At 38.5% G+C, this 10,734-nt stretch overlaps 1 non-coding gene across 1 annotated transcript; it reads left to right on the forward strand.

The window, feature by feature from the left end:
- The first annotated feature begins 8,757 nt into the window (after positions 1–8,757).
- Positions 8,758–8,860, forward strand: LOC119867877. The gene has a single exon (XR_005384926.1). It is a non-coding gene; the product is annotated as a U6 spliceosomal RNA (small nuclear RNA).
- The last annotated feature ends 1,874 nt before the right edge of the window (positions 8,861–10,734 follow it).

Genomic DNA, 10,734 nt, shown 5'->3' on the forward strand with positions numbered 1-10,734 from the left:
GGTCTTGAACTGGCCCCTCTTCTCTGCCCACTCACTGCCCTAAGTGGACTCATCCAGTCCCAGGAAAGTAGATAGGATCCGTACGCTGCTTGCCAATAGCCTATCTTCAGTCCAGTTGTCTGCTTACACTCATGAGTCCAACAAACGACTTGATGTCTCTACTCAATTGCTTCAGTTTATGCCCTCAGTTTTCATTGGCATCTTTTAGTTTCTCCCCTCAAAGATGTTCCTCTCTCAGTGGTACAATTACTATTTGCTATGTGACAAACCATTTCAAATCTTAATAGGTTAGGAATTCAGACAGGGCACAGCAGAAATGACTTATCTCTGAATAAAAATATCTTGGGACCTCAGCTGGAAAGACTGAGACTGAGGGTGACTTAATAACGCAGGGCTGAAATTATCTGAAGACATCTTTTACACATCTGATTGCTGATCCTGGCTGTGAGCTGGGACCTCAGCTAGGACTGTTAACTGGAACACTTACACATGGCCCCTTTATGTGCCTAGGTTCCTTCACAGCCTAGAGAAGCCTCAGCGTAGGTGGACTTACATGGTGGATCAAGCAAAGTTCCAGCAGAGAAGGTATGATTTTTTTTGGTCTAAATTCAGAAGTCCCAGCGTCAATTCCACTGTTACTCTATTGGGAGAAGTAGTCATAAGCCCGCTCGAACTCAAGGAGAAGGGATGTAGACCCCACTTCTCAGTAGGATAAATAGATAAATAGATATCACTTGCATCTCCTAACTGGTCTCACTACTTCCATGTTTGTTCTATTTCAATATACTTTCTTTTAAAAAAATATTTTATTTATTTGAGAGAGAGAGAGAGAGAGTGCACGTGCACCAGAAAGAGAGTACAAGTGAGGTGAGGGGCAGAGGGAGAAGCAGACATCCCGTTGAGCAGGGAACCTGATGTGGGGCTTGATCCCAGGACCCAGGATCATGACCTAAGGCTGAGGGCAGTTGCTTAACTGACTGAGCCATCCAGGCGCCCCTCCAATATACTTTCAATATAATAGTAAAGTGATCTTACTAAAATGATCAATCTTTTTCTCCTGCTTGAAAACCATCAATGATTTCCTATAACCACTAATTATAGCAAACTTTATTTATTTTAGTGAACTTTTTATTCACTCTCTCATCACCCTCAGAGCTCATTTACAATCTGTAAGTATAATGCTTATTTGTGTACCTGTTTATTTTGGGACTTCTCCATTAGAATGTAAACTCCACGAGGGTCTCTTTAACTGACTTATCTTCAGCACCCACATTGCTTGGCATATAGTAAGTGCTGAGAAAAAAATTGTTGAATATAATAAATGGATAGGTGATGGATGGATGATCTATTTATCCAATGGCAGCAAAAAGAAAACAAATTTCCTCCTGAGTGCCTTTTTGGTCAAGAAGAAATGATAATTTCCTTAAGAAGTCCTCCCCCATGAGAGCCAGTCCAGTTCCTTGCCTTCTGAGATTCCCAAACTTCATGAGATTCCAGACATCAGATCCAGTCCTAGAATGTACCTGGCATCTTGGGCCACACTCTGTCCCTAGAGGAGGTTGTCAAATGATCAAAGCAATATATCACCTGCTCTCTCTTAGAGGTATGGACATCATTAAACCATGCTGGTTTTTGAAGCTCAGAGAGATCTATAATGGGTTTCCTAATATCCCCATTTGTTGTTGTTGTTGTTGTTGTTGTTGTTCAGGTAGCCTTTTAAAGCCAGGCCTGACCATCCACTTTTAGATCATCATCTTTGCAAACATTTTGTAATCCCAAACATTCAAAGACAGAGACACAATGGTTTCCAAATACTTTGAATTCATTACAATACCACATCTATGCATTTTAGTCCCTATTCCTCTAAGAGCTATAGGCATTTTTTGATTTTCCCAAACTAACTAAAGAGAATCAGAATGAAGTAATTTTGAAAGCATTTTTTTGAGAATTTTGTCTATTTCTTTAAGCTTAATAAACAGCTTTAGGTGTCAAAAGACCAGCACTCCAAATCACCCATCTAAAGGCTTTTTGACAATCACATTCAGTACTAAAGGTTGGTTTACCATTTCATTTGGCCTTATCACTATGTTATTTCTTTTTTTTTTTCCCTTTTATTCACACTGGATCTTCAGCCAAGGAAATGTACTTCCAGTTTCCATTCAAGGAAGATTTTGTTTTTATTGTTTTTGCTGCACTTCTTTTTCTTTATTTTTTTCTTACCTTATGATAGCTTGCTATGTTCTCTCTATAGTTTACTCTTAAAACAGTATTTAGGCTCTTTACAACTTGCTACCTTTATTGATAACAAAATGGAAGCTTATTTGTCTCTTCCCTTTGAATCTCAGGAAGGATTTGTCAAGTGTGATGTTTAAAAAAAAAAAAAACCCAACAAACCAACTGTATCTGTTTGGCAAAGATTCACTGCTGCATTTGTGATTCTCCTCTCTAGTACTTTTCCTGGGACTGACAGTTTTTTGGTCTATTTCACTGGCTGCTGTTAACATGTTCCCCTACACTGTCTCATTCCCAATGGTTTGGTAGCAAGTCTGCGATGAATGAGTCTGGTGAACTGGAAAATAGAGTTAACATCTGGATCCCTCCACATTCTCCCTTGACCCATGTATAGGCTACTTCTTATCCTTAACCCTTGCAAAGAGCCAGGCAACTACTCTAATACCTATTCATTTATCTACAAGTGGAGACTGTGAAACCTTTATGAATGCAAAACATGGCTGCCATATGTGGGATTTTTCTCCCCTACATTTTCTCCTTGGAGAGTTTAAGATTTAACTCTCTGATATTTAAAGGATAGTTTTATGGTGAGGAAAAAGAGAGAGTGAATGTTAATGAGCAACATTTTTATCAATTCTCTCAGGCTTTACCCAAACCATTCAACTATTTTATTTCTAAGAAGAATTCTACAAAGTCTTTTCAGATGGAAATCCTTTGGACTAGTGCCTTCCAGACCAACCTTGAGAACAATTTAATGTGACTGGGTTTTTATTGTTTTCAGTTCCTTCAAAGAAAGGCAAATATTTACTACATCTGATACTTTGTCTCTAGTCAACTGATTTTCTAAAAAGACAGGGTCTTTTTGAGCACTTTATTTTCTTCTAAGTACTCTGAAAAGTATTCTGTTTTGCAGTGCACTTCGTAATGTTCCATCTGTTCTGATTTTTCAGAGGCTTTTTTTTTAATCTCCTCAGAAAATTCAATGAAAAAAGGTAAAGGCTTTACTGCCAGTAAATTTTTGTTTCTCTTCTTTCTGGGAAAGAGCCAGTTTGAGTTTAAAAATAGACTTGAGAAATGTCTACAGCTTGAGATTCATTCAATCCACTAATATTTGCTCTAGAATAATAAGGAGATTTGATACATCTGAACTAAAATGATCCCCATATTTGTCACCTTTCCATTTCACATCAAATTAAACACCATAGCAGCCTTCTGTCAAAGCAAATTCCATTATGTTAACCACCCCCTCTCTCTTATTTTTAATTTATCCTGAAAAATGTGAAGTTGGCTGTATAGGTCATTCTATGTTAAACATTTATCAATTGATGGTATTTATTATTAATTTCCAATAGCAGTTTACTGTGGTCCTAGTATCAGATAGCCACTGGAATAAAAATATTGGGGCAATAAAAAGAATGGCTTAATTTTAAAGTTTTGTTTTTTTTTAAATCAGCATTATTGAGGAATAATTGACTACAGTAAAATTCACAAAATTTAAGCGTACAACAATTAATTCTCATAAGTACATATATTTATTTAATAACCCTCACAATTGGGGTTACTGTGTGGCGCAGTCAGTTGAGCATCCAATTCTTGGTTTCAGCTGGGGTTGTGATCTCAGAGTAATGAGATTGAGCCCTGCATGGAGCATAGAGCTCCATGCAGAGTCTGCTTGGGATTCTCTCTCCCTTTCCTTCTGGCCACCATCCTCCTCCCCTATACTCTCTCTCTCTCGAATTAATAAATCTTTTTTTTTTTTTAAGTTCAAGTTCTTTTTTTTTTTAAGATTTTATTTATTCATGAGACACACAGAGAGAGAGAGAGAGAGGCAGAGACATAGGCAGAGGGAGAAACAGACTCCCTCTGTTTCAGGAGCCCGATGTGGGACTTGATCCCGGGACTCCTGGATCACACCTTGGGCCAAAGGCAGGTGCTAAACCACTAAGCCACCCAGGCGTCCCTAAATAAATCTTAAAAAAAACAAAAAACAAAAAAACCCCTCACAATTATGGCATAGGACATTTCCATCAAAGCTAAAAGATTCCCTCCTGCCCTTTGCAATTCCCTTCCTATCTTTGGGACCAGCCAACCACTAATCTGCTTTCAGTAATTCTAGTTTTGACCTGCCCAGTATGTTACATAAATGAAATTATAGTGTGTGGTCTTTCAGATCTGCCTTCTTTTTCTTAGCATAATGCTTTTGGGATTCATTCATGTTATGTCTATGAGTAGTATGTTCCTTTTAAATTCGGAGTAGTATTCTACTGTATAGACATAGAACACGTTATCTATTCATGCATTAGCTGGTGAACATTTGGGTGAATCCAGTTTTTGATGATTATAAACAAAGTTGTTAAGAATACTCAAGTACAAGTCTTTGAGTGAAGTACGTTTTCATTTCTGTTGAGTGAATATCTAGGAGTGGGATTGCTGGATCAAATAGTAAGTCTAGGGATCCCTGGGTGGCTCAGTGGTTTAGCACCTGCCTTTGGCCCAGGGCATGATCCTGGAGTCCTGGGATCGAGTCCCACATCGGTCTCCCTGCATGGAGCCTGCTTCTCCCTCTGCCTGTGTCTCTGCCTCTCTCTCTGTGTGTCTCATGAGTAAATAAATAAAATATATTTTTTAAAAATGGTAAGTCTATGTTTAATTTTCTAATTAAACATAGCTATATTGCATTCCATAGTAGATGTATAATTTTACATTCCCACCAGCAATGTACAAACATTGTAGTCATGCCACATTCTTGACAATACTTGGTATTGCCAGTGTTTTTAAATTTTAGCCTAAATTTTAGTGCCTGTGTAGTGGTATTTTATTGCCATTTTAATTTGCATTTCCCTAATGACTAATGGTATTAAACATCTTTTGATGCACTTATTTGCTATGTTCTTCTTCAGTGACATGTCCTCAATTTTTTTTGCCTTAAAAATTAGGTTATTATTACTGAGGTTTAAGAGTTCCTTATTCTGTGTATAAGCCCTTTATCAGATTTATATTTTAGAAATATTTTCTTCCAAAAGAATGATAGAATTTAGCTAAGTCAGAGGATCTCTGATTAGCTGGTAAATCTAAAATTGTGGCTTCTTGAGTTTCTAATGTCAAATGAAAGTTTTAGATATTAACACATTGACACTTTGATATAGACTTATGAACAATGTCAAAAAAACTTATATAATAAGATGCTTTGATGCTTTGCCCTAGAAGCAATTCATCTATGCTTATAAAATCAATTCTGAAGTTGCTGTGGGTAAATTCCCATATAGAATGTTTCCAGAGTAAAGTAAATATTTCCCACAGTGGGGATGGACTTAAATTATGGCAACTCTAATGCTTACAGGAAAAGTAGAGTGTACTCTAGGAAGAGAGGCAGATAAAGGACACTTAGGCAAGTTCCTGTATGTCCTCTTCTGGTTTTTATCTTACTTTCCTTAAAATATATTTTTCTTCTTTTTCTTAGTAACTTTTAATCTTTATAATTTCAAACTTACAGAAAAGTGACAAGAATAATACAAGGAAATCCTAAATACTCTTTATCCAAGTCCATCAGTTTTTACATTTTGCCCTAACTTACATCTGATATTTTTAATATTTCATAAAAAAATAAAGGTTAGGCTTTTCTGATATTTTTATTTCCGTTTATCTTTAACCTAAGTGATAGAAAAAGTAGTAATTAACATGCCAATTTAATGTCCTGGAAGAGGGCAGCCCTGGTGGTTCAGTGGTTTAGCGCCGCCTTCAGCCCAGGGTGTGATCCTGGAGACCAGGAATCGAGTCCCATGTCGGGCTCCCTGCATGCTCCCTGCATGGAGCCTGCTTCTCTCTCTGCCTCTCTCTCTCTCTCTCTCATGAATAAATAAATAAAATCTTTAAAAAATAATAATAATATCCTGGAAGACAGAGACACAAAGAATTCTGTCACAGAAGTTTGGAGACCCAGCACTATGTATAGCCACCATATGAAGCCAACCACCATTCACCTCTGTAGGCTAGCTTTGCAGCCCATTTCCTGACCTCTTTCTGGTATCATTGGCTCCCACCAAAAGCTCTTGTACTTGACTCTTAGTTTTGATAACTGATACTGTTTTTATTAACCTAATATCTTTTTATAATAGTAATTCTTAAAAAAGATTATTTATTTATTCATGAGAGACACAGAGAGGCAGAGACATAGGCAGAGGGAGAAGCAGGCTCCATGCAGGGAGCCTGATGTGGGACTCGATCCTGGGTCTCCAGGATCAGGCCCTTATCTGAAAGCAGACACTCAACTGCTGAGCCACCAAGGCATCCCTAACCTAATCCTTTATGTATCCTCTACCATTGGTAAAGCCAACCCAATTCAACCCACCAGGGACCTTAATTCCGGTATGCTGCTTTCTTAAGCACTGACAGCAGGCAAGGTATCCAAGCAAAACTAGTGATACTAGGTATCCCAGCACTGAGAATCAGAGAAGACACATTAGTACTGAAAAAAACCTTGAGATCATTCAGTACAACTTGCTCATCTTCAGATGAAGACATTGAGGCCCTAAGTGATTTAATATATTATTTGAGGTCACAAGTAAGTTAGTAGCAAAGGCATGACTAAAATTCTAGTTTCATGCTTTTTTTCAACAATATAATTCTGCTTCAAATAGTTATTACTACTAATAATTTTCAGGTAAAAAATTCATATATTTGCTCATGGAGTTAACATATATTTATTGAGCATTTACAATGTAGTAGGCACTAGGTGTACAAGATACCTAATGTGCCTTCCCAGAACTTACTGTCTAGCAGAGAAATAGATTATTAAAAAGTAATTATGTGCGGAGGCTGGGTGGCTCAGTCAGTTAAACAACTGATATTGGGTTCAGGTCATGATGTTGGGATCCCGGACTAACCCTGCATCTGGCTCGGTACTCAGTGTAGAGTCTGGTTGTCTCTCTCTCTCTCTGGTCCTCCCCCAGCTCTCTCTCTCTCTCACACACACACAAACCCACAGACTCCCTCTCTCTCTTACATAAACAAACAAACAAACAAACAAATACAGTCTTTTTTAAAAAGGTAATTACACACAGCAGAAAACAGTACAGAAGTTCCTCAAAAAATTCAAAGCAGCTCCACTTCTGGAATTCAAAGCAGGGATTTGAACAGATACCTGTACACTGTATTAGTCATTTCAAGCTGATGTAACAAAATACCACAGACTGGGTGACTTAAACAACAGAAATATGTTTTATCTCTTTTCTCTTAAAAGAGAAGTCCAAGACCAGGGTGGTTTCAAGGCCATTTCTGGTGATGTCTGTCTTTCTAGCTTGTAGATAGCTGCCTTTTTGCTGTGTCCTCATTTAGCCTCTTCTCTGTGCATGCAGACAGATCAAACTCTGATCTCTTTCTCTGCTCTTAATTAAGGACAACAGCCCTATCTGATTAAAGTCCCACCCTTATGATGTCGTTTGGCTCAGGACATTATCTTGGGGTCCTAGGATCAAGCCCTCTGTTGGGCTCCATGCTCAGCTGGAAATCTGCTTCTCCCTCTCCTTATGCCCCTCCCCCCACTCTTGCTCGCACTCTCATTCTAATAAATAAATGAAATCTTTATATTCAGTGAAAGAAGCCACACATAAAAGGATAGATATTATATGATTCCACATGTATGAGGTATCTAGTGAACCCAAATTCATGGAGACAGAGAGCAGAACAGTGGTTTTCAAAGGCTGAAGAGAAAAGGAAATGGAGAGTTATTGTTTGATGGGTACTGGGTTTCAGTTTAGGATGATGGAAAAGTTGTGGAGGTAGATGGTGGAGATGGTTGCACAACAATGTAAATGTACTCAATGCCACCGAACTATACACTTAAAATAGTTAAATATAAGTTTAATGATATGTATATTTTACCACAATAAAACAAAAAAATAATTTTGACTTCACTATGTGTCCATACTATGAAGAAACTGGATTTAGTATTTTCACTTAAAATTGAGAAACAAACAAAACAAAAACAAAAACAAAAAAACCCTACCAGTGAAGGGTACTAGCCCTTTATTTATTTTTTTTAATTTTTATTTATTTATGATAGGCACACAGTGAGAGAGAGAGAGAGAGGCAGAGACACAGGCAGAGGGAGAAGCAGGCTCCATGCACCGGGAGCCCGACATGGGACTCGATCCCAGGTCTCCAGGATCACGCCCCGGGCCAAAGGCAGGCGCTAAACCGCTGTGCCACCCAGGGATCCCTACTAACCCTTTATTACAGACAGAAAATCTGAGGCTCAGATACATTTACAGCTTGCCCGTTATCATAAAATGAGTAAGCATCAGAGCTATCTCTGTAATCATAGCCATTCCTGAGTATAGAACCTGAGTTCCTTCCATTGCACTAAGAAAGGTTCAAGCCAACAATAAAAATTTTTTTAAAAAAGGAAAAACAGGTAATAAATAAATAAATAAATAAATAAATAAATAAAGTTGAGAAACAAGTCCTAGGATGTGCTCACTTTGGCAGCACATATACTAAATAAAGTTGAGAAACAAGTCCTAGGATGTGCTCACTTTGGCAGCACATATACTAAAATTGGAACAATAGAGAGATTAGCATGGTCCCATGAAAGGATGACAGACAAATTCGTGATGTGTTCCATTAAAAACAAAATTGAGGCATCTGGGTGGCCTTTGCCTTTGCCCCAGGCCATGATATCCAGGTCCTGGGATCCAGCCTCACATCAGGATCCCCACTCAGCAGGAAGTCTGCTTCTCCCTTTACCTCTGTCCTTCCCCACTATCCCACTCCCATCCCCTACCCCCACCCCACTCCCACTTGTGTTTTCTCTCTCAAACAGGTAATAAAATCTTTTAAAAAATTGAGACACAAGACAAAGTATGAAGTAATGGTTTTCAGACAGTGGACATATGAAACATATGAATCCCTCAGTGAAAAGAAGTAAATGAGGTGATCCCTATGATGGCCCTAGTTTAGTACCTAGAGAGTTTCCAGGCTATAGCACAGGGAGAAAAATCCCAAACAGAGCCCAGCAATCTCCCTGAGTTGAGTAGCCAGAGTTGAGAGTTTGGAGGAAGCAAGGTAGACAGAATTCACAGGGCAGAGTGCCAGAGAGAAGAGAGTTGTATGAGAGAGCAAGGGCTCCAGAAAACTATGGTTCCTTTTCAGTCTTCAGGTAAGTAGCAACTGGACATGTGAATGAGGAACCTACCCAAGTAAGGGAAAAGACCCAGCAGAAAGAAGCTTACAATCTTCAGACTTCACACAGGGCCAGAAATATTTTATGTTCCTAGCACCCAGATTGGAAAACTTTGTGCTATACTCGTTATCAAGAAGAATGCTCAGAAGGGTATTGTTCTGGTATGGCTAAACTCAGTACTCTAATCCAATCATGAAAATAAACCAGATAAAATCCAAAAGAGAGGCATCCTATTATAACCTAACCAGACCTCTGAAAACTTGAAAGGTCATTAAAAACAAGGAAATTCTGGGGATCCCTGGGTGGCTCAGCCATTTAGCCTCTGCCTTCAGGGCAGGGCGTGATCCTTGAGTCCCGGGATCAAGTCCCACATCGGGCTCCCTGCATGGAGCCTGCTTCTCCCTCTGCCTGTGTCTCTGCCTCTCTCTCTCATGAATAAATAAATAAAATCTTTAAAAACAAAAAACAAAAAACAAGGAAATTCTAAGAAACTGTCACAACCAACAGGAACCTAAGGAGACATGACAAATAAATGTTAATTTGGTATGCTAAAAGAATCCTGAAAATAAAAAGTATATTAGGGAAAGAATAAAGAAATCTGAATAAACTATGGACGTTAGCTGATAATATGTAATATTGGTTCATTACTGCAACAAATATACCATACTAATGTAGGCTGTTGGTAATAGGGGAAACTGGATATGGGAGGGGGAGTGAGTGGAATGGCTAAAATGGGAACTCTCTGAACTGTTTTATTAGCCTTCTACAGTTGTCATAACAAATTACCACAGATCAGAAGGCTTAAACCTTATTTTCTCACAGTTCTGGAGGTGGGAAGTCCAAGATCATGGTACCTTCAGGATTGGTTTCTGGTGAGATCTCTCTTCCTGGCTTGTAGACAGCTGCCTTCTAACTGTGTCCTCATTTGGCTCTTCCTTTGTGCATAGGTGTGGAAAGAGATTTATCTCTGGTGTCTCTTCCTCTTCTTACAAGGACACATGCCAGGGCCTCACCCTTATGATGTTACTTAACCTTAATTACCTTCCTAAATGCACTATTTCCAAATACAGTCACATTGAGGATTAGAGTTTCAACATATAAATTTTGAAGGGACACAATTCAGGCCATAACAGAAGAAAGAGATAGGAGGACAAAACATTTTTGAAGAAATAATGGCTGAAAAATTTCCAAATTTAATGAAAATCCTAAGCCCACAGATCTAGGAAGCTCAACAAACCAAAGCATAAGAAACAAAAAGAGAACTACACCAAAGCACACATCAGAATCAAATTGTTCAAAACCAGTCAAAAGAGAAAAATCTT

This window comes from Canis lupus, chromosome 36 (genome assembly GCF_011100685.1).
Source record: "Canis lupus familiaris isolate Mischka breed German Shepherd chromosome 36, alternate assembly UU_Cfam_GSD_1.0, whole genome shotgun sequence".
In the NCBI taxonomy this organism is placed as follows: domain Eukaryota; kingdom Metazoa; phylum Chordata; class Mammalia; order Carnivora; family Canidae; genus Canis; species Canis lupus.